This window comes from Tachypleus tridentatus, chromosome 3 (assembly GCF_004210375.1).
Source record: "Tachypleus tridentatus isolate NWPU-2018 chromosome 3, ASM421037v1, whole genome shotgun sequence".
Lineage (NCBI taxonomy): Eukaryota > Metazoa > Arthropoda > Merostomata > Xiphosura > Limulidae > Tachypleus > Tachypleus tridentatus.
Window position 1 is genome coordinate 2,589,383 of NC_134827.1, and position 25,546 is coordinate 2,614,928.

A 25,546-nucleotide genomic window follows, 5' to 3' on the forward strand; every position below is an offset into this window, starting at 1 on the left:
CACAGATAGAGAACACATAAAGCAGAAATTGAATTATACCATGAGTTGGTCGTCGTGAGTAAATATGCTAGTGGGTATGTGGATGAGAAACATAGTAAAATGATTTGTGGTTTGGGACAGATAAGTCACCGCTTTAGTGAACGTCGAATCGATCAATTAAAGGATTAGTGAATGATTATTTGCTTGGTCGATAGGATAATACGAGTCAAAGCTAAAAATAAAGCAGAAAGCACGCAATGTAGGTTTATCATAAATTCACTTATATGTAGTTAACAAAGTTCTCAATGGCACTTCTTGCAATGACTTGGCAATATACATTTACAGTTTGAATTATTAAAGTAATTGAAACAATAATGAGTTGAAATTTTGTGCATTTCTCAATTTAGATAAACAGTCATCACTTACAGGATTCAATCTATTTTTGTACTGTTCGTCAATCTTTAGAAGATAAAATTTCTGAAACCATGAATATATAAGACCGACAATATTGGTTAATGTAGTACTCGGAAAATTATCGATTGACAAGCAATGTACATATTATGTTTAGATAATGGACAGCGTAAGCGAATTGAGATGTATGTAACAAAGCTTCAATGGAAAATCTTATTACAGGCAAGCTCACGCAGTTACTAAACCGAAATCTGTACACATATGCATTTGTGTTTCTCTTAAAAACAAGTCTGCGAGCATGTAGAAAGAAAGTGAAAAATGAATCTATTCCAATAAATATATATATTTTTACCTGTAAAATTATTAAACACAGTCGAAAGTATATATTTATTGGGATAACTTCATTTTCCACTTTCTTTCTTCATGCTCGCTTGTAATATTTTCAGTCTGTAATCTCTTCAGATACTTTCTCTATGATATATTATATATTTTGGCAGGGCTTTTTGAAAATATCAAAAGGGAGTGTAGATTGGTGAGACATTTAACTGATTTGTTCTGATTTCAAAGTCAGTAAAATCGAATAGTTTTTTGAGAAGGGTAGTTGAATCTTCTATATAATATGCAACAAGGTTGACTTGGGTGTCTGTGTATTTTTCTTATAGCAAAGCCATATCGGGCTATCTGCTGAGCCCACCGAGGGAAATCGAACCCCTGATTTTAGCGTTGTAAATCCTTAGACTTACCGCTCTACTAGCGGGGGGCGAGGTTGACTCTATAAGTCTAGGTTTAGGTATTAGTATTTAATGACAAGTTTCTTACGGACACAACTTCAGTTGATTTCGTTTATTGTGTCACGAACTTCTGTCGAACACAAACCAAAGATTCCCATACAACTCAAACAAGATATTTCTTTTTTGTTGTCGTATATATATATACACACACAGAGAGATATCAGTAATACCTTTCACTAGCACGAACATAGAAATAGCGTTCCTGGTAATCCGTTTCATTAAAATAATCAAGGTTCTGATTTACTAAAGCTGTATATTGTTACTCTAAGCAATCTCTTGAATAAATTCAGAGACCATATGTTTTCTTTATAGACGAAAGTACCATAAAAAATGCCTTATTTCGGAGTATATCTTTCAACACTGTATAAGTACGTAGATATGTTGGATAATTAAAATTCATAACTGTAATGGATTACGTGTTACAAAGACTCCCTGTAGAATTGAACTGACAGCTGATTTCAGAGTTTCGAATTTCTATCAAATATTGCTGTCTTTCACTATTTAGCTTTCATATTATAGCAAAAACGAATAAAAGAAAGCGTCGAACTGTCATTATTTATATTTTTTTTACGGAAATAAGAATTGTTTTTACTGCTCGTGTATTAGCAGAAGAATGCATACGCTATAATGTATTTTTTTCGAAATATGATATGAATTAATCCCCCAAAAAGAAAAAGAGATTCTAACGGTTTCAATTTAAATAGGAGTTTAGAACAACAGATGTATGATCGAATAATTTGTTCATAAAAGTTGACGAGTACAGATATGCATAAATTCATAAATATTTTAATTTTTCTGGAGCATTGGCCAATTCATTCGACTTCATGTAATTAAAACTGAGTTTTGTTTTGGTTGATGTGTTTAGTTCTTCAAATAATTCAATCAGTAATTGAAGTTGTTATAACACAAACCAGTTTAATTGTTTGTATGACATGCACATCTATGGATAAAAATTTTAATTGTACATGTAATATATTATACTGTTTTTCAGGCGCTTAATTTGTTCACGAATTATTCTCAGTACCTTATTTTACTTTTCGCGTTAACGTTTACATTTTCTACACCCACAACTAACATTTTTCTTGGTAGATTTGTCTATCCTTTGTGTTTTAGTGACACTGGCCAACAAGTCATTTTCGTCTGGTATAATTATAGGTGTGCCAGGTAGCTATTAAGACACTGATTCCAAATCTGTTTTTGGTTTTCGTCTAGCATGTCACATTTTTGTCACGAGACTGATCAAATTTCAAAGGTTATTGCCTTAATTTATTCAATTTATCCAAAGAAGATTTTCCTGCCATCTCTCCACATTAATCTCACGTTAATGAAAAATTTTGTAAAAACGATGGGTAGGACGACTTCGAGAGGGTTCCAATACCTTGTTGAGATATTTCCAAACGTCATTGCCTCGAAATTGAAGGAGAACTCTTTGTGGGATCCCCCATTAGGAAGGTTCTGCAGAATGGAGGCTTTGAAGAAAGCCCAATGTCTTAGAGCTAAAAGCATGGGTAGTTTTCATATGTATTCATGGAAACTTCTTTTGTAACCACAAGTTTTTAGCATACAAAGAGGGAGTCCAGAAACTAGTCAATACATATCAAAAGATGAGGCTATCGTATGTTCTTGAAATTATATGTTTTTACATTATTATTAAGATTTATTTCCAGACAACTTTACAGTGGCGAGTGACGAAGAGGAGAACGCTTCTATCAAGACATTCAGGCAATGGAAAATCGTTACCAAGGTTTCTGGAACGACCACTGCTGGATGCTGTATCATGACAATCCGGACAAAATTTACAAAAGGAAATTGTACTTGCAACGTTTTTACGTTGTTGTACATTTCTTTTTTCATGAGTGTATGCTGTAGAAACTTAACCAAGCTTATAATGAATATAACGTTTATGCGGGTTATACTGAAAAATTAAGTTATAATGTTATCTAGTCCAATGCGTGATTATTACCTAATTTTTTCTAAAATTAATACCAGTCATATTTCGATAACTAAATGTGCTAGACGAAAACAAAAAGTGTGTTTACATCTTTAATAACAGAAAAATTTCTAATTTTGTCGATTAATGTTATTATCATTTTCATTTTATCTATACTTTGAATACGAAAGGAGAATTTTGTTCCCGCGTTGTTTTGCATGGTAGTGAGGAAACAACTTTGTATAATTCTTTAAAATATATTGTTTTAAACAATAAATAACCCAACAATGAATAGGATATATTGCAAATTGCCTTAGGATATGCCATTCATGTGTCAAAAGATATGGAATTGTCATCGATTTCTAGTTCGGTATTGTACCTTAAGAGACGTGGAACTATGTTTAATGCTCAGTAGGTTTCTCGTAACTGTGAATTCTAAGTTCATATACAAATAAATAACCAATCCACGACAGATACGTACATGAACGATTTATCAACCTCCATAGATTTTTATATCATACATGATGGTGATAATTCTAACTAGCTGTTATCACTTTCATAAGAAAAATGTTAACCTTCAGAACGTAAGTAATACACTGCTTATATTAGATTATCAAAAGTGTATTTAAAACATGTATTTAATGTAAATATGTGTTCGAAAATGCGAGCAGATGAAAAGTGACGATTTGTCAATGGAACTAGTTGCGAATGTATAACGACCTTGTAAATTTAGTATATATTATAGCATAATATTCGTTTACTCTCAACTTTAATACACACTGTTAGGAAGTAACCACGCAAGTTCTTAATCTTAAATGTAAATAATTCGAAAGTACCCACAATAGTTCATAGCTTTAATTCTGAACAGCTCTAAAGAAATTATCAGGTCATCCCTTAAGTAATGTCCGATTTTAGGTTCAGAATATGAGAAAGGATTTCAAACGATCTTAATGTTATTTAATCAATAATGTATGTTCTATTATTATTAATTACTTCCTGCCAACGATTCACAAGCTTCTGAATGCTACTTCTTTAAAATTTTGGGGTTTGTAGGAAAAGAATATAGAGAGGGTAGTTTTGACATCTTTATGTGTTTCAAGCTCTTTTCCATCAAGATAGTTCTGCAAACTTCGGAACAGATGATAATCAGATGGCACTAGGTCTGGAAAATAAGAAGGATGTGGAAGTTTTCCCAGTCTAGCTCTTCGATCCTTGCTGTATGGGGCCGTACATTATTCTGGTGTAACACAATATCTTTACGACTGATCAAACCAGGCCTCTTTTCTTTCAGTGCAACATTCAAGCACTCTAACTGTTGACAATAGAATTCTGTTATAATCGTTACATTGAGTGGCAGCAACTCAAAGTGGATCAATCCAACAATATCCCACCAAACATTTAACAAACTTTTCTATGGTGGAGGTTTACTCTGGGCTGTGCTTTAGTCAGTTTACCTGCATTGAGCCATTGTTTGCAGCGCTTAACATTTTTATAATATATCCATTCTTCATCTCCAGTCACTAATCTGACCAAAAAAGGTGAGCTACGTTCACGAAAGTGCAGAGAAGTGCAAATTTCCACTCTTGCTCTAAAATTGGATTCTGTCAAATCATGAGAGACTCATTTTCCAAGTTTTTACACCTTTCTAAGCTGTTGCAGATGGCGATAAACTGTTGAATGAGTTGAATTAAGCTTCTGTGCTAGTTCTTCAACTGTTAGAGCACAATCTTCATCAAATGTAGCTAACAGCAAGTCAGCATTAAATTCAACAGGACGACGAAAACGTGGCGCATCACTTAAGCTGTAGTCACCTGATCTGAACTTCTGAAACCACCTCCGACGTTTTCTTTCACTGAGAGACTCTACACCATAAATACCTTGAATGTTTCATGTAGTTTCTGCTGCACTATTGCCTTTTTAAACTCATAAAGCATTATATACCTAATGTGCTCTTCACATCCATCTTCATAAGGGTTTATTTGATTAATTATCTGAAAAAGTGGTGTTAGGTTAGTTTATTTTATTTGTCTGAACATTTTTATACACGTCCTACTGCATATTTTAGTCATCAAAGCCTTCTACAAATACAAAAATGATGATGTGTTTTTCGCATTAAAGTTTTGGAACAACTTGTGGGATTACCTGATAATTTGTTTGTTTGTTTTTGCATTTCGCGTGAAGCTACACGAGGGGTACTTACGTTAGCCGTCCCTAATTTAGTAATGTAAGACTAAAGGGAAGGTACCTAATCGTCACCACCCACCGCTAATTCTTGGGATACTCTTTTACCAAAGAATAGTGGGATTGACCGTCACATTGTATTGCCTTCTCGGCTGAAAGAGGGAGCATGTTTGGTGTGACGGGGATTCAAACCTGCAACCCTCAGATTACGAGCCGAGTTTCCCAGTCACGTGCAGGCCTAAAACAACTAAACTGGCTTATAATTCTGAAAGACGGGCAAGGTCTAGTTATCAACGTATTTAATGGTTTATGGTTCGCAACCCACTCTTGCATAAATTCTCTTCTCAGATGGGACTGTTGATGCTCTGTAAGAGTAGAGGCCAAATCTCGCTATTCTGTAAGACAAATGTATTCCAAGTTGTTGACTAGTTTCCTTACCTCCAACCTATCAGTTCAATATTAGGGATAACAAGTCCAAATATTCCTTATGTAGCTTTACGTTAAATTGTGAAACAAATAAAATCTTAACCATAATAATATATTGTTACTACCAGTTGTAGTTTCTTATTTTATATATTCGTAGTTAGGAAACGTACATTGGATTATTAATCATCAGTGATTATATCTTTTTACATTTTTAGCCATAACTAATATTTTCGCCTAGTTACATTTGATGGTGTTTCTTTTGTTATGTTTGGTTCGTTTATATAACCACAACTCTTTTTGAGTGACATTATTACAGACAATTATTTTTGGTATGTTTTATTGGTTTCCGAAGTTGATATAATTTTCATCTATTTTCTACCCCTAAAATCTGCATGAGGGTTAAATTTCTTACACGTCTATTTCTCCGACTCAGACAACTGTCCTATTCATACAAATTGTTTTACTATTATTTTGCAAATTTAAACAATTAATAAAAGATATTTCTAGTTGCAGGTTAGAAAAAAAGAATTTCCCTCAAAGAAGTCAAAATTTTACGAAAAATTAAAAATACTTTCATTATCTCTTCCCCTTTGGAAAGTGCAACTGAAAGGTTGTGGATTTTCCCCATTCCTTTCCACTCTATTTGTACCTATGGTAAGTACCTTAATAAAAGTATTTATAGATTTTGAATAAGACTTCCTAGAAGTTTTAAGTTCCAGATCCAAAACAACTTGTTGTATTGACTCTATTAACAACACGAAGCTTAATTTAAAATTTTAAGACGTTTCTTAATGATATTTGTGTAAAAATATATGTTTATCACCTTTTGTAGGAAGCAAACACATTTATTGTGCTGAAGTGTTTTGTTACTATCGACCATAAACAATCAAGATAAGAGTACAGAGACGAGAATAGTAACTATTGAATAGTTCATAACCTCAAGTAGAAGTAACATTCACTTTTAAGTATCGTTTTAGTTTGAAACGTTTCTTGAATGTCAAGGATAAGATTCCTTGCTCTCTCAATCGTTCTAGTGTGGTTTTCAAGTACACTCGTTCTTGTGAACGGGAGAAGGGTTAGATCTACTCTAAGTATACTGTACTCTTGTTATAGAGTAAAACAACACCGAGGATGAGTTCTGGTGTTCTCCGCCATGCACGGGAACACGACACTCCATTGTAAACTTTTAATTTTTGGAACCAATGGCACTATAGCCGAAAAATAAACTATACTCATAAAATAATTAAATCAAATTTTATGTAAAGAAACCCGCTTTTTCGAAAATACAGTTCGGAGGCGGCTTAAATGGGTAGAGAAAATAAATTAATTTAGAAAGGTTCAATGTTCCTATAAACGTATGTCAACATCGGGTACCAGATGGTGACATGTGTTTATATGAACACTGAACATTTCTAATGAACTTTACTCCACTAACCATTCAAATTGCCTCCGAACTCTATGAAATAAAATCAGTTTTGACAAAAATCACTGGTGAATTTAGGCTAAAATGTCTAATCTCCAGCAAACCCAGTGCGCTTCTGTATGAGAAATAGTGTGTGTGGGTTTCGAATTCAGTCGAGATTCTTAAAATGAAAGATGAAAAAAACTGAAAGATAAAATCTAATATTTGGTGATATGTAGGTTCTGTTAAACTACCAAATGATATCGGATGTTTTACTGGGTTTGATTCACCATGTTTTCTTTCTTCTAAACAGACACTTGTTATCGATATTAAATGGAATATAAGAAATACAAAATACGATACTTCCTAGAATTAATATTTTTTATAAATATTATTTAAAAATCAGTATTTTAATAATGCTTTACCATACTTGCGACTAACAGCTACTACCGCTTTTTGTCTTCTGTTTAGTTTATAGAAAATATGTACCTTCAGATGTCCCGGTGGGACAGTGGTAAATCGATAGATTTACAACAATAAAATCCGGGCTTCATCCCTCACTGTTGATATAGCAGACAGCTTAATATGGTTTTCTTTTAAAACAAAGAAACTAACATACTTCAAAAATATCTTGTAATATCCACTATTTTTCGTTTTGAATACATTTTTGTTTCGAAAAATCCGCCTGGTGGTTAAGGTACTCGACTCACAACCTGAGGGTCTCAAGTTGCAATTACGTTCGTGGACATACTTGCTCTTTCAACCGTGGGGGCATTATAATGGTTAATTCAACAATTCATTGTTAAAGAATTAGGGACAGGTTATGTTTACTATCTTTTTTATTATCATTGTTGTACGTTATAGGTTATACACTCATAGAAAAATAGCTAAAGCATAGAGAAGATATCCGTATAACAATTTTCAAATGTTCCTATGAATGTATGATTATTTGATTGTTTAACTCCCTTCAAATACTTTCAAAAACAAATCAAAATTTCATGTGCTGACTATTGACTTTCGTAAAGGAATATGTTTTTCAAACTATTTCTAAAAAATAGCCTTAAAAGTGATACACTCTCAGGTTTGATAGAAATGATCTACTAAAGAAATCGTTACTTAATTTTAAAGGAACTAACCGTTCAAGAGGGCAGTATGAATTCAGATTTTTAAAATTCTTAAATTGTAGCTCCCTTATCCGCAAAAAGGGTTTTAGGAGCTCGCTGACTGTACCCAAGAGTTTAAATAACAATTGGCATGGACACGCAAGAGATGTTCTAAACAAGTGTTTATGTTTTCAAAATTTCTTTAATGTGATATAAAAAAGGTGTAAAAGAGGTTTTCATGTTTACCTGTGTGATTTAAATGAAAATTGATACACACCAATATTTAGATTTTGGAAATTTTAAAATAATATCTGCATGTAGCGAGTCAAGTGGCTTTGGGATCTCTGAATATTAAGGCATAAATTTACATTCCGCTTGTCGTTGAAACAGGACATTCGTTTGTGTCAGTTTGTGGTTGTTCTTTTTCGGAAATTTTTACGAGCTATTTAGTAAATTTCAAACACTAAAATTATCAGACTGTATAAAAACATTTTAGTACAATTAGCATAACACGTGCAATGTCATGAATATTTCAAAATCATAATTTGTTAATATTTATAAATGTAAAGAGTTGCCTAGTTATGTTATAGGGAAATGTTTATGTATGTTCAGTTGTTGTTTTTATATTGAGTAATTAAAGTTATTGTATAGTTTCGAATAAACTGTTAGTGTAAAATATCATTATTATATAAATAGTTTTTCTAGAAAGAATTGTTTCTTTGCCTAGTTACTTGACAATTATTAGTGACCCATCTTCAAAAAAGGGGTCTCAACCTAACATAGTTTGAGAACGCTTAAACCAGTAATGCCATGGTATCTTATCGTAAGAAGAAAACATTAAATAATGGTTAATCTACTAGAGCTCACACCGACGTCATCAGCCTGATCAGAAATAATTTCAGTAAATGGACAATGATGAAACTTAGTTCTTAGTAGACAAACACATTCCGAGGGTCTCGGGTTCGAATCCCCGTCATACCAAACATGCTCGCCCTTTCAGCCGTGGAGGCGTTATAATGTGACAGTCAATCTCACTATTCGCTAGTAAAAGAGTAGCTCATGTCAGCTGCCTTCCCTCTACTCTTACACTGCTAAATCAGATACAACTAGCGCAGATAGCCCTCGTATAGCTTTGCAAAAAATTCAAACCAAACAAACACATTATAACATCTTTATCTCCGTAAACTAAAACTCCACTAATTTTGATAGACTCATCATGTCCTATTGAGGTCAATAATGATTCAGCATCAAAATTGGTTGAATAAAGACTGTACACCCGTCCTCCTTGTGAACGGGAGAAGGGTTAGATGTACTCTAAGTATATTGTACTCTTGCTTAATTTAATCAATAAATATAAAACCAATTTTTGAAATAAACTCATTCAGTGAGTTGTGATGTAACAGACTACATAGAAAGAACGTACTTTTTACATAACTATTAAAGATTACTCATAAAAATATGATATGCAAAAGGAAAGTCTAAAGGGATAGATCTTTGAATAGTAATACTGCTGCGAGCAGTAAACAACTGAATTCTGATACATTTTATCCTCATACGTCACAGAGATAAACCATTAAATGTAGATGAATAATTACTTAAATTTGATGATACACATTTTATGTTTAAAGTTGGATAGTACAAAATAGTAACTGTTGTTCGCTTCATTAGCTTGTAAGGTAATTTTATTCTTCTTTTATAGTAATTTAAATTGCTCGGTTGATGAAATAATTTCAAAGTTACGCAAAATTGTGACATTTACGAGTTTCATTATAGCTTTTATCATATGAAGCACGTATTATAAATGATTTGAGTGGAAAAGAAGTCATAAAGGATCTTTTCACTGCCGATCTTTTAGCTGCTATAGAAACGTTTTTGGTATTAGTATCATACGAGTTTGGCTTAGTCTAATAATAATCAGGTATTACTTAACTTGGCAGTTTGAATTGACTCTTGTATATTCTTGAACTTGTAAAATACACAAAAACTGGAATATTCTATTCTGCTGTATATCTGAAGTCGTTAAACGAGATTTCCATCTTATAAGTTTGGGTTGTTTGAGATTTGGACACACATACCAGTTTGATAAATCTTAAGATTATTCTTTTAAAAGGAAATTAGGCAATGAAAATATAGGAAAAATTCCTCTATTGGGATTTACAAATGCTTTAAAAGTATCATTAATTACTTTATTGATTCATGATAAAATTATGGAAACATTCATTTGCTGGGATTTTCGAATCCTTTAACAGTTTATTCTTACCATTTTACGTGGCATAAGTTATTGTTTGTTTCAGCCCACTGCAGATCTCCTCAATAATTATCTGAACATAGCTGCCCTATTATTTCTAATTTCTAGTCTATGGTCAAGGTAGCTAGGTATTCAACAGAACCACCCGCCTACTTGTTGATCGAATTTTGAGATTTGATCATTACTTCTATACGGTAACTCCAGACAAAAATCGACAACGAATCGCGAATGATTAGTTAAAGTTCAAAAACGCTAATCAGTAAACCACGTTCAACCAAAAGAGTGTGAATTATCTTAATTTTTGAATGGATAAAGTATTTTGAAGCAACGTATTTACAGACATTGATGTATAAAACTTTATTTACTACAAAGTACATAAAATAACATGTGATGTTCCCGTCACAATTAGTTATTCATTATTTATTATTCATTCACGAATTCTTTCTTCTTCAGTGAAACTACACATTTTAGTCAATAAAATAAAAATTCTAAAATAAAATGCTGTTCTAATTTTTAATTTGCTTTACGAATATTTAATATGTTGAAAATTTTTTCGCACTAATGTGTAGGTGATTTTTTTTTAGGAATTAAGCACAGGGTTACATAAAGAGCTATGAGTGCTCTGTCCACCGCGGGTGTCGAACCCGATTTCTAGCAGTGTGAGTTTGCCACTTGGGGGTATGCAGAACATTGCCTAGTAGTTAACATGTGGGGCTACGTATAAACAGTTCTTCGTGATGCCACTGAACAAACGTTTCAGTTTAAAACCTCAACCCCTAATAAAACACATTTACAGAAGATCTTGAAAAGTCTTTTCTTCAGTTTTAATTGTTTAGTTATATTCCTATAATCTCTCAGTATTGTTAAAATTGAGATTAAATATCTATATATCCAAAAATGTTACAAAAATACACAGGCTTTCGTAGGGTATACTAACTTTTTCACATGATTGTATACTAAACTTTAAAGAAAGGTCTTTATGGACACCTCCACCAAACAGAACACCACACTTGGAGAGACACTGTAGAAAATGACATAATACAGACCTTAAAGTCTTCCAAGCAATGTCCTAATAATATTAACCAAAATGAAAGAAGCGCTTTAAACAATCTTAAATCGAATAACATCATAATATAGTTGGCAAACAAAGGAAGAGCTACTGTTATTTTTTAACAAAGAAGATTATATCGCCGAAGTTAACCGGTAACTGGAGGGCACTACTTTTCATAAAAACTCCCCCATGATCCTACATCTTAGTTTATTAAAACTGTAACCGATAAGTTTAAATAACTTCTCCAAAAGAATAAAATTAACAAAGAAACATTTCAAGATTTGAGATCCATACAAGCTTTTCCTGACAGATTTTACCTCTTACCCAAAATCAACAAACTAAACAATTCTGGCTGTCCCACAATTTCTAATACAAACATTGTCTACTGAAAAACTGTCCGCTTTTGTTGACTAACACATAAAATGTACTCCTTCTACCCTCCCTCCTTTGATAAAGATACTCTCCACTTTCTTAATATCATAGATGTTGACACTGACGGAAAGTTACCACCCAATATTCTCCTTTGTACGATGGATATTTATTCCCTTAAACCAATATTTTACATGGTAAAGGACTAGAAAACTCTAAAGTCCGCATTAACTCTTTCTGACACATCAGAATCTCAAACAGTAACTGATCTTGTCAGCCTGGGTTTAACTCCGAACATCTTGGAATTTAATAACAAGCATTACATTCAAGTTAACGGTACTGCAATATGTACCAAAATAAATCCCAATTATGCCAACATTTTTATGGGTCATACCAACTTTTACAACTAAGTTCTGTAAAACCTCATATATGGAACAGTTACCTAGACGACTTACTTCTCACTTGAACAACCGGTCTTAAATAACTTAATTTATCACGCGTGCAAACTCCTTTCACAAAACAATCAAGATTACCTGTGATTACTCGCCTACCCAGACTAACTTTCTTGACGTTACAGTTTTTCTTAAACAGGTATTTCCTAAAGTTCCCGTTGTCTCCTACCGAAAAAACAGGACTCTGAAACATATCCCTGTTCACACAAAAATGAATTACATGCCACCTAAAAATGGTCGTCATTCATGCAATAAAATTCGTTGTCAAACCTGTAAGTTCTTATAAACCACTGACTCATTTTTAACGATCATAATCAAAGAAATTTTAAAATATCCAAAAAAGTCACTCGTGGAACAAAAAACACCATTTATCTTACACAGTTTAAAAAATACAATCACCAGTATGTAAAAAATACACAAACAAATCTCAGAGAACATTTCAACAATTATAAATTTTTCCTTAACACGAAAAAGACTTCCCTGTTGCTCAACACTTTAACTAATACGGTCATTCAATTAACAATGTTACTCTCACTGGCATTGAAACAAGATTAAAAATTAAAGCATATAGAGAAATAAAAGAAGCTTATTGGATTGCTAATATAAACACTTCATCCTTTCAGAATTAATCTAAATTCAGGAATCAGTGATCTCCGTTCATTTGTTTCTTCTCTGTCAGAAAAATAATTTTTATTCTTTGCTTATTTTTTCATGTAATATAAAAACTGAATTTCTTAAAACCTACTACTTGTTTATAATAATCTTTCATACTTATTTTTATAAATATTAATCAGTATAACATATCTTTTTTAATCAGTCACCAAGAGTCACCTTTTACTTAAACACTAAAGTATACTTTTAAATATACACATGTTTAGCCATTTCTATAGTAAAAAAAATCCCTAACAGATATACTGAATATTCACCCTGACTCTCATCTACAGAAGCAGCAATACCAAAATATTTATAAAGCAGGATTTTATTGGATTGCCAACATTTTGTCATTAAGGGTTAAGCAAAATTGGGAAGTTTAAAGAATGTTAAGGCTCCTGCGCCACAGAATATTTGCCAAAGACTGTTGAAGCATGTTTAAAATTGGATATGTGAGCCACTTACTATATTTTTCTTCTCATTCCGTGAACAGTGGGCATGTACCTAAAGATTGGAAGCTAGCCAAGTTTTTCTTAACCAGCTTAGAATTAATGCAGTCATCTTGTTTCTATTTATGAACTGTTCGAGATGTGGAATACTGCTTAAATCTTCCTTTGTAAAAAACCGAAGAAAAGACAGTTTAATAACCCAACCATCCCATAATCATCATATACTAGCCTTCCTTTAACATCTGTCAAGGGTCCTTCCTACCCCATTCTAATATTTTGTTTACCTTTGTTAATTTTTACATTTTATCCAATCTTTTAATGTCTAATTTCCTGTTTCACTAACTTTCTTGACATTTGTAACCACAATATCATTATTCCTTATTTTCGTATGCTGCAAAACATCAAATCTAACGGAACAATTACCACTTGCACTCAGATGTTCCACAATTTCTACCCTCTCGATCGTTTATATATTTGAAGTTAACAATAAATGTAAAATATCATTTTTTGCTGGACTAAATGATTAAGTAGGCCATCTTGTACAGTTTCCAAAATCCGTTCACCTTCATTGGTTAACTCTAAAATTTCCCAAACTATATGTATGAAATTATTATGACTTCATTACCAGCTGGAAACATAATCTTATTGAAAATTTTCTTACTAATTTCATCAGTATCGTTTAGTATTCTGTAATATATTCTCAGTAAAAGCCTTATCCCTTTATATCCACTAGTAGAAACTCAAATTGATTATCTTTAATATTCTCAACTTCAGCAGGAATGTTACTCACATATTGCGTATAAAGCCACTTCTCCCCTTTTTTGATACTCCATCTCTATTAAATAGCCTGCAACCCTGTATTTCAAAGAAATTCTCTCATTAAAATAATCTATGTTTAACCATGTTTCAGTTAATTACATTACATCAAAAGCTTCTATTCCTATTAATGCTCTAAGGTCATCTATTTTATTTCTTATATTTCTAACATTACAATAGTAACAATTAAGTCTATCCTTATAACTATTTTTATATTCATTTCCTGTGCTAAAATTTTCTCTACCTCTTATTCTTTTTGTTTTCAATTTTTCCTGGCCCTCACTCCTGTCTAATTCTAATTTAAAAACTTCCCTTACAGCTGAGTTAATAGCCTTAGTTAACCAGCCATTACCTATTCTATTTACATGTAAACCATTCATTTCAAAAAGCTCCTTTTACTCGCAGAAGTAATCTCACAAGTCCAACCCAACCTATCTATTCATCCTTACAAACTAACCTAAGCCTAACATTTAGCCCTAGTGACTTATTTATATTTTCATTCACACAATTAATATCGGGCAGTATCCCTGGCAAAATTAAGTTATGGCCTTTTTTTTTAAGAATGCCATTATCAACCTTTTTTACTTATTAATTAACTCCTCTGACCTACCTTTTCCTACATCATTAGTCTCTATATGCACCATCAAGACTGCATCTCTGCCAGCCCCTTTTATTATATCTTCTGCTTTGTAAGTTATTTTCTTACTTATGCTCTTGGGTAACATAATTAATTTGATTTTTACTTTCCCCACAAACTATTCTCTCAATATCCCTCCCCAGTCAAGGAATCACCAATAACTATAACCTCTTTATCATCCACATCCTTCTCTGACCCGTTTGTTTCCCCACATTAGCTCCTCATATGCAGAAACAAAGGGCTGAAATACATTGCTTAACAGAATAGGCTCATTATAACTAAATTCTCTACTTTTCTTACTAATAGTACTCTTTTAACTTCCTAAAAGTTATTGTTAGCTGATGTATTTTTTGCATGTAAATGCTCAAACTTCTGAAATTCTGCTGCCGTTTCCCATAATCTACATTTCTCTTTATCTATTGCTTCTATTTTTAATAGGATAGCCACCAACCTATAAACTCTGCATAAAAATTGCATATATTCATTACTAACTTACTTAAAAGTACATGCCAGCTTACAAATAAAACCTATTCATTCCACCTAACAAACTGTGAATGTTTAACTCCTATACTAGTTTTAATCATTGTATTTATACTTATAATCTGAAAATAAATACTTAGTTCCAAAAACCATTACCAGTAATATATTGTTAATGCTGTTAAGCTTAACGTTTAAAAACCAATACTATTATTTTGATCACTACTAAAGTTTACCTTTAATTATATAAAGCTGAGAGTCAATTTAGAAACAGAAAATATTAGAACTATTGTTATTGAATTTCGCGCAAAGCTACTCAAGGAGACGCTAGCCGACCCTAATTTAGCCGCGTAAGACTAGAGGGAAGGTAACTAGTCATCCCCACCCACCGCCAACTCTTAGGCTACTCTTTTATCAACGAATAATGTGATTGATCGTCACATTATAACGCCCCCACGGGTGAAAGGGCGGTCATGTTTAGTACGACGGTGACGCGAACCCGCGATTCTCAGATTACGAGTCTATTGCCTTAACCCATTTGGCCATGCAAGGCCTATTAGAATAAAAATATACGTAACGTTAACACTAAAATATATTTAACCTGATTTATAATCTATTTATATCTGTAAGTTATAAGAGTATAAGCTGAATTTAAAACACTAAAAGATAGTAAACTTGCTAGTAGATTGTATGTATTTAATAAAACAAGATATCTACTCTGCATTTACAAATACGATTTACCTTAAGTTGAATTTTTCCCTATGCCTAAATTGACGTTATGCATTTTAAACTTATTTTAAGGTTGTAGTCAAATTACACCAATAAACTTTTAGTTTTACCGTTTTACTTTTATTTACCAAAATTACTATATCTAGTTACTTCACTCAAATTACTATAAATTATGATATAAATATTAAATTACTCTCAAAAATTTGTAATATTTTAACTTTTTAACGTCCTCCATCTGCAGCCGCGCCCTCTTCTTTACAGTAATTGTTGTTGTTGTTTTGAATGAAGCACAAAGCTACATAATGGGCTATCTGTGCTCTGCCCACCACGGATATCAAAACCTGGATTTTAGCGTTGTAAGTTCACAGACATACCGCTGAGCCACTGGGGGTCGTTAAAGTAATGACTTCTTAATCTAATTATCGATAAAAAGAGTATATAGAATTTATTGTGATATATGGATAATTATAAATTTATTAATAAACAATTTCTCTTCTCACTGATTTCATACATCTCAGTAAATACAAACTTAGGACAATGTATTATATGCCAAATTAAATAGGTGATTGTTTACAGAGAGATGGAAAGGAAAAACTTGAATTTTAAGTAAGGGATGATTATCTGTATGCTTTTTGAAATTTTCTTTTTTCCACTTTGCTATAGAAAGTATAATTGTTGCCATTTATTTAAAGTTCGAAGGCTAACACTACATCATTGTTAAAATCACATTTTCTTTACTTTTTTATTGGAGTGGATTTTAAATTTAGTAGTCGTATTTCTGATTGTGTATTCTGCATGCTGTAAAAGAAGTATAGTTCCCGAAAGAATAAGAACAGTTTTTATTTTATTTAAGATATTGATAGTGTTTTTATTTTAATATAATTTTCGTCTCATTTGTGTAATGCATTTCACAAGTGCGATTTGCTGTTAATACGTCTTGCAAACGTGTTGAAAATGTGAAAAAACACGTCTCTGAAATAATGTATAGAACATAATCACGTTGGATAATTACCCAGAAATTAAAATTAGAATAGGCTACACACAGACATATATGCTATGCATTTTAGCTAATATAGTCTAGTTTCACATTTTACAGATTTCATTAAAATCTCTATTTGTTTCTGTTCGATAGCTAACTTTTTTCTTGAGGTTGCTATTCTTTGTAATTAGTCTATGTAATTTGTATATGTAAATATTGTTACTAATGTATAGTTGTTGTTGTTATAAATGACAAACAGTTTGTGGGATATATTAGTTTGTTGTTTCGCGCAAAGCCACATATTGAGCTATCTGTGATATTTGCAACGCGGACATCAGAAACAGGGTTTTAGAATTAGAAAGCTTTAAACTTACCTCAGACAATGTGGAGAGGGGTGTAAAATACGTTAAAGATTCTCCATTAGATTCTAATTCAATGTTACTAAAAATAACGAAATAAGACGAATGGTGTTCCTGAAAACAAATTATGTACCTGATAGAATACTGAGAGTACAAATTTTACCTTGAGAAAACAATAATAATCATTTTCTTACATATTTAATTAAACATTTTTATACCTGTGTTTGAAACCAGATTTCTTCGATGAAGTGGTCTGAAAGGTTTTGGGAATGTAGTTTCCTTTCTTATGACCCCCAATGGCACAGCAGTATGTTTGTAGACTTAGAACGATAGAATCGAGGTTTAGATGTCCCTTGTAGACAGAACTCATATCGCTCATTCTGTAGCTTTGTGCTTTACTACAAACAACTCCTTTTCTCTATTTTTACTTTAAACTTTTCTCTGAATCTCATAACAAGCTTGTCGAAGTAATTTGAAAGTTATTTTGTGATGCTGTATATATATATTTGCAGTACTGAACAACAGAATTTTACTGAGTAGGAATTTATGAACCAGAGGAAATCATTTTAATAATTGTTTTCTCTTCTTGAAAAGGAAGTATATTTTTTTCATATTTAAAACTAGGAGGAGACTAATTAATATATCTATTTGTGTGTGTTCTTACAGCAAATTCACTTTCGACTGTTTGATGTGTCCACTGACGGAAATCGAGCCGCTGATTTTAGGGTTGTAAATCTGTAGTCTTATCGCTGTCCTAGATGGGGAAAGTTAATACATTCTTAGAATAAATTTCTAAGGCCCTTTAAACTCACTATGAAAGGCTCATATTAAACTTTCAATATGAGACTTTCGGAGTTTGGAAAAACAAACACATTCTTTTCAGAGGAAAGAGAATGTTGTCAAATATATTACATAAAAGATATCACACTACTCTTTTACCAACGAATAGTGGGATTGATTGTGCCATTATAACGCCCCCACCGCTGAAATGGCGAGCATGTTTGGTGTGATGGAGATTCGTACCCGCGACCCTCGGATTATGAGTCGAGTACCTTAGCCACCTGGCCATTCAGGGCCTTATTAATAACATGAAAATGTTTTTACTTGAAAAAAATGCAAATGAAACCTATATTTGTATGTTGGATAAATTATGTGTGAAACTCTGTTCCTTCAAACTATACAATTTTTTATAACGAAACAACTATGTGCGAGAACTTTTAACAACTAAGAGACCATAAATATTAGAAAACATCAGTATTGAATGATTGTTCTCTTTACAGCTTAGAGCTGACTTAAAAAAACAACCATAAATTTTGTTTTCAATTAACTTTTCTCAATCTTACTAGTTTAATCACTTTGAAAGATTTTATTGTTGTTTTCGACAAAATATGTTACAGTATTCCTGTTATTCGTACGACAAATCACATTAGACTTGAAAACTCCCGTCTTTTTTAGCTATTATTTGTTAAATTCACACGGCGACTGTTTTTTCGTCGGATATCGATACGAGGAAAGCAGGTAGTTACTAGTTAAAGTCAAATCATAAATAACTTGGTGTCAAATCTCATATAATAAAGCTTTCGTTTACAAAATAAAAAAAAACAGTTGTTGTTTTAAAATATATTAGAAACAATCAGACCTATCTTGGTATCTAAGTTTATTATGAGTTTCGTAACACTGATATATTTATCTCCAACATAATATTCCTGAGTGAAAAGTTCACTAAATCTTATCTAGTAAACACAAGAACGGAGATGTATAAAACAAATATAAACTTTTCTGCTTTTGTCATCTTTGCTGTCTACTGTCCCAGGTTTCAAAGCTTGTGAAAATATAGAACATATTGCTGATAAGGTTTCAAAAGAGCATGCCTATGACATAACTTTTAAATATCAAATTTCAGGTTTGATTCAATAATATTATGTAAAAAAGTTGTTTGAGTTAAAAACAAGTGTTGATTTTACTATGATATTATAAGTAAAAGAATATTTGTGGATTTGCTATTTGCAACATTTTAAAGTTGGTAGGAAAATCATGTTGCTATGTTAATAAGAGGTCGTTCGCGGTTTCTTCGAGGCTAACTGGATTCTGTAATATTGCAATTATAATAAGTAGCAGTGCAATTTGCTTACAACAAAACTATATTTTTTTGTTTTTGTTCAATGATAAAGTTGAGGCTATTTTGCATGTATTAAAACAATTTTTTCAAATTTTATTAATTTTATTGTGTTTCAATGGAATAATATATCAAAAAATTCGCTAGGGATAACACCTTACATCTTTGTTGATCTGCTTTCAATGCCAATTTCAGTACTTCTTATATTTTACGTGATACACGTACAAACACTTATCTTAAACTGTGCTTAATTAAAATAATGCTAAGTGGTCGTTTTATTAGGATCTTTGACAAACAATCTAAATCTAAACTATGCTTGATTAAAATAGTACTAGGTGGCTAATTTAATAAAATACCCACAAACACAATTGCAAGATACAGTGATCACTGGTATGTTTGATGATTCTTTGAGGTTTAAAAACACATTCATAGAATTTGTAGTCAAGGACACACCAGGTGCGAGCAAGAAAGTTTAGAAAGAATCATAGTACTGAGTGCTCGTTTAGAAGAAATATAGTTATCAAAGACCGTTTCACGGACTTGCTATTCAAAGACATTTGACATTAAGATCTGTCAACAGTAGCAAATGAAATAGAACAAGTATACCATTATATACCAGTATATACCAGAAAATATTATATTTTTACTGATACTTATATCACAAACTATGGACAGTGAATGGCTCGAAAATGTGATGGGGAATCTCATTAGTTTTTTTAATGCCTTTTTTTTTTGTACTGACAATAAATACGTGGTGAACAGCATGAGACATTTAGCTATGCTTGTATCATTTCGACAATGCAAAATGCTGGAATATTTCCGTTGCAAAGGTTCGGTCATTTGATTTATTTAAAAATGCAATTATCATTTAGAGTGTATTTAAATGTTTTTACGAACCATACCTACCCATTCAATTCTTCTTTAATAAGAAATTGCTCTTCTAAGACCGTAATTAATGCAACAGTTGATCCTTTCGTATTGTCTGAGATTAGTTCAAAGAGAAGTTGTTCATCTTTGTTAATCAGAAAAACAATAGATTTTGGTTCTATTGAGTATTTTCGAAATAGGCTTGAACGTTACATTTAAACTATAATACATTTGTATACACCACACTCCTCGACAAACGTTCTTCACGAAACAGAACAAAGACACTTTCTAATATTTCATGTAGTTAATGCCACGTCAAGTACACTTTAGTTTCGAGGCAAATGCTTGTCCAACCCGATTGATTTTGATAGTCTGTTAGTCTATCTTTAATATTTAATATATATTTACTAACTGCTAGTGTAATGTTACCTGATCCCTAACTTAAATGTTTAATACATAATTTTACGTGTTATATTTATGAACTTGGTGGCATGTTCGAAATAAAAAAAAGTTTTGTGTTATAAAAAATGTAAAAATAAGCACTTAAGGTTTGTTGTTAAGCATAAAGCTACATAATAAATTGTCTCTGTGATTTTTTTTATTTTGCGTAAAAGCTTCACGAGGGCTGTCTGTGCTAGCCGTCCCTAATTTAACAGTGTAAGACTAGAGGGAAGGAAGCCTTCAAACTAACCAGGGCTAGATTTTTTCAAGTTCAAAATTCATCATACTGTATTTAACTTACAGTGACTCTTTTGGTCTACATGATTGCTTCTTAGCCATTTGTTGGATAAAACAATTCGAAAGGTGAATACAAATTTTCATTTCATGCATGTTATGACAAAGAGAGAGTAGACATAGACGTAAACATTGACCATGTAAATTACAGACAATAGCAAGTTTTTCTTTTAATTGTTTACACAATTGTAAGTATTTAAAAAAATGAATAATAGTATTACAAGAAAAAATGTCCGAGGTAGTGACGATTATTCCTATTCAATTTTGACATGAAGATTTCGTGCGTCGTAAAATAATTTTAGTTAACCGCTGTTTGAAAAAAATGTATAATTCAAGAAAGAAATACATAAAAATTTAGGAAGTAATTGTTACTGTATTCAAGGGAAAAACAAACTATAAGTGGGTGTCCGTTTTCAAAATGTAGTTTCAGTGTTTATGCTCGCTAAAATAATATAGACATTAGTAAATAGAATAGCATAAGCTGTTGAAAACTTACATTTCTTTAAAAGTAACAATTATTTTTTACAGAGTTACAAAATTGAGAGTGTTTCCAGTCTCAAAATTACAATAAATCACAAGTAACTTACTGTAGAGGATAAATAATAAAAAAAAAAATCCGAGGATATTGGAAATCAGTCTCATAAATTCTACAAGTTTTGATGTCACCCTCGTGAGTGTAATATTTTACATTAGTACACATCAAAACACATAGTGTGTGTGAGAGCCTTTTTCTCCAGTGTCGTCGGGTTTTTATTACATTTTTACTCTTTACCGTAAGTTATTTGTATTTTATTGTAATTTTAAAATTGAAAGCAGTCTCATTTTTCGAATTGTATAAAAATTATCGGTGTTTGAAAAAGAAGTATGAATGTTTAACATTGGACATTACGCAAGTGCCAATAATTAAAAAAATATAACGTAAGCTGTTTGATTTTATTGTGTATTGAAATCAAACTCCTTGAGTTAATTTCCTTGCCAAATGTGCATATTATTCACATGAAAATCAACTGCAAGTCTGTTTAATTTAATGGTGAAGTAAAATGATCAATGAAATACAATTGTTGGGCAGTTGGCGCCAGAAATTGTTAGTTTTTTGCCGCAATGCATGTGATGTTCTGTCTTAATGTGAATGATTTCTTTCTGTGTTAATGTGACACTGATAAGATCTGAAAACCATTACTTTATAAAATACTACTGGTTTTTACAATCTTTATCTGAAAGTACTCCAGCTTTATGAGGAGTACACGTCAAATCGATCCGTACTCTTACGCTGTCGTGCAGTGTGAATTTCTTTCAATACACGAGTCATATAAATGTAGGTATTCGTGTTTGAGAGTCATATAAAAATATCATATTCGAATAATGAATCCTGTATGAACGAATATTACTGTTGGTTGGATTATGGTATTGTTACAAGTAATGCTATTTAATGGACTATAAAGTGAAATTTTCATAATAAATGACATCTTTTGCTCATAGGATAAACAAAATTATCTTCTGGGAGACACTTAGGGTTACATATAACCGCCATTTAAACTACTGATTAGAGTGAAAACAGATCAATTGCCCTATAAGCTAAATAACGAGCTTAACTGTTACGTTCATAACACATCTAAATGTGAAAGTGCTGAGTGTGTTCAATAATATCACATGTCGAAAGGCGGACCCTTAAATCTGCAACCTAATACGTTAATTACTAGGTCGTTCCCATCCCGATTTGATACGTTTATTCTAAGAGACAGCAGGCCCGGCATGGCCAAGCGTGTTAAGGCGTGCGACTCGTAATCTGAGGGTCGCGGGTTCGCATCCTCATCGCGCCAAACATGCTCGCTCTTTCAGCCGTGGGGGCGTTATAATGTTACGATCAATCCCACTATTCGTTGGTAAAAGAGTAGCCCAAGAGTTGGCGGTGGGTGGTGATGACTAGCTGCCTTCCCTCTAGTCTTATACTGCAAAATTAGGGAAGGCTAGCACAGATAGCCCTCTAGTAGCTTTGTGCGAAATTCAAAAACAAACAAACAAACTAACAGGTAGTACAGTTGGTATAGTTAAGTATAAGTTGCATATCGTTTAATTGAAATGTTCACCATATGATATATCTCTGACAAGTTCTATAACTTCTATCCTTTTTCAGGTTTGACATAATGAAGTTTTATTTCTTTTTTATTTGTGTAGCCATTTTATGTCAGCAAATGATTATATTGGCTATATTTCTAATAAGCAGTTTTCTTATACAAAGCTATGAGATATAAAAACGTGTAGTTATTGTTTTGGCTTTGTTATTTTAATAGATAATAATAATAATTGGACTATTTTATCCATAAGTATAATAATAATTATTAGACACTTTTATCCTGACAGCCAACTTTATTATTGCGTGAACAAATGTATTCTAAAAATAATAATAAAGGTGTTGTTTGGACTTATTTAAACGCATAAAGATAGCTTGGAATTTTTATTCTAAGAGGCAATGCTATTATTTTTTCATTATTCTAAAAAAATTCAGCTATTTCTTTGACTATGTGATATTTTTTCTGCAAGTACAATGACTAGCAGGTTTTCAGATGGATTATTATTTTATTTATACTCACATTAGGCTTGGTCCTTACTGATGTAATAGATTGCATACTCTTTGCGTAACGTAATAATCCTGTGTATTTTTTTTTCTTATTTCACGTGTTGTTCAGATGTTTGTGTGTGTGTGTTGATTATTGGATTAAGCGGATTACAAGATTGCCTGGAAACGGGAAGTTCGTTATTTACTTTAAACGTGCTTTGTTTGGAAAATGTCTTGGTTTCTAGTTTAATCAAACAAGATAAAAAGTTACACAGCAAAGGCTGTTGAAGCTGATGTTACCAGGTTAGTTTGACCGTGTTAGGAAAGTACAACCGATGGAATTCTATAACTCGCTTTAATATATATTTCTCTTTCATATAAGAAGAGGTATAGAGTTTGAAGTTCATAATATGTCTCTTTCAAATTTTCTTGATTTTTATCCTTCAAGAAATATATTTGAAATCTGGAAAATTTTAACGTGAACATACGATCACGGTTTACAGCTTTCACCTAGACGAAAGTTGCTTTTTTCTTTATATCAAGCTCTCTCGTAAGAGTAATATTATAATTATCTCAAAATGTGTAATGCATAGATGTATCTTCCACTTCATATATGATGAGTTTGCTGTTCCATCGGATCTCCTGAATAACAAGTAAAGTTGTGTAAAAGAGAAGTAAAAATAAATAATAATAAATAAATAATTGGTGTAAAAATAAATTAGCGATATTGTGTTACTAATCTTTACCCTAATTTTGATTTATGAGTGACTTAAGTGAAAGTGATAAAAATTACACACCACCAACTTAATCTTGTTCACACCATTGCAGCTGTTTATAAAATTTGATACTATAAGTAGTGTCTTAACTCCTACTTAGACTGAAGCATTCCAGCCTGTCTGATGAATCCTGATATTAAAGACCTTGTTGGCACTGAGTATTGTGGATTGTGTGACATATTGTTCGTTATGTATTATTTCTTACTTTCACTCGCATATTCTGAAAATTGTCTTTTTACTTATTTATTGTTACATTTCCAAACTATTAATTTAAACATTACAAATTAAAAGTCCAAAAAAAATTACGAATATATTCGCACTCAAATGTTTAGAGCAAGTAATAATTGTACATGATTAATTATGATACATAACTTGTCTTAGGAAAAGCAAACATGTTAGAGAAGAGAAATATTTTGTAAACGATAATGAATTACCTGACACAAATATCTCAAGTGAATTTATTGCACACCGAAGAAGAGATCCTTTAACGAACGAAATTTATTTATTTATATAACATAGTATCATATGTCTGTACTTTTCTTGGTTAAATTTAAACAGACATGTGATTACGAAACAAAGACCAAACATATGTCTTATTCTTGGAATATTCACAAAAAAACGTTCTATCTCCTGTATACAGTGACGTGAAAAAGTTAGGGCACCCTATGAAAGCCTGTGTATTTTTGTAACAGTTTTGGATATACAGATATTTAATCTCAATTTTAACAATACTGAGAGATTATAGAAATATAAGTAAACAATTAAAACTGAAGAAAAGCCTTTTTGAGATCTTCTGTAAATGTAATTCTACAAAAATGCGTATTTTAACTGAGGAAAAAGTTAGGACACTCCCACATTTATTCCTACTTAAAATGGATCAACTCACACACAGGTGTATCACACCAGGTGCACGTGATTAGAAGATCGTTACTCAGCATTTTGAATGAGGCTTGCCCTATTTAAACCTCAGACATTTAGTTTGGTGTGCTCCTGACTGTTGAAGTGAGAGTGAGCACCATGGTGAGAGCAAAAGAGCTGTCTGAGGCCTTCAGTAA

The 25,546-nt window shown here is 32.0% G+C and overlaps 1 long non-coding RNA gene across 1 annotated transcript in view; it reads left to right on the forward strand.

Annotated features, from left to right (window-relative positions):
- LOC143246005 (uncharacterized) overlaps positions 1 to 25,546 on the forward strand; it is a 144,010-nt gene that overhangs the window by 110,368 nt on the left and 8,096 nt on the right. The window contains exon 3 of the long non-coding RNA XR_013025718.1: positions 6,226 to 6,372. This is a non-coding gene — a long non-coding RNA (uncharacterized LOC143246005). The remainder of the gene's footprint in view (positions 1 to 6,225; positions 6,373 to 25,546) is intronic.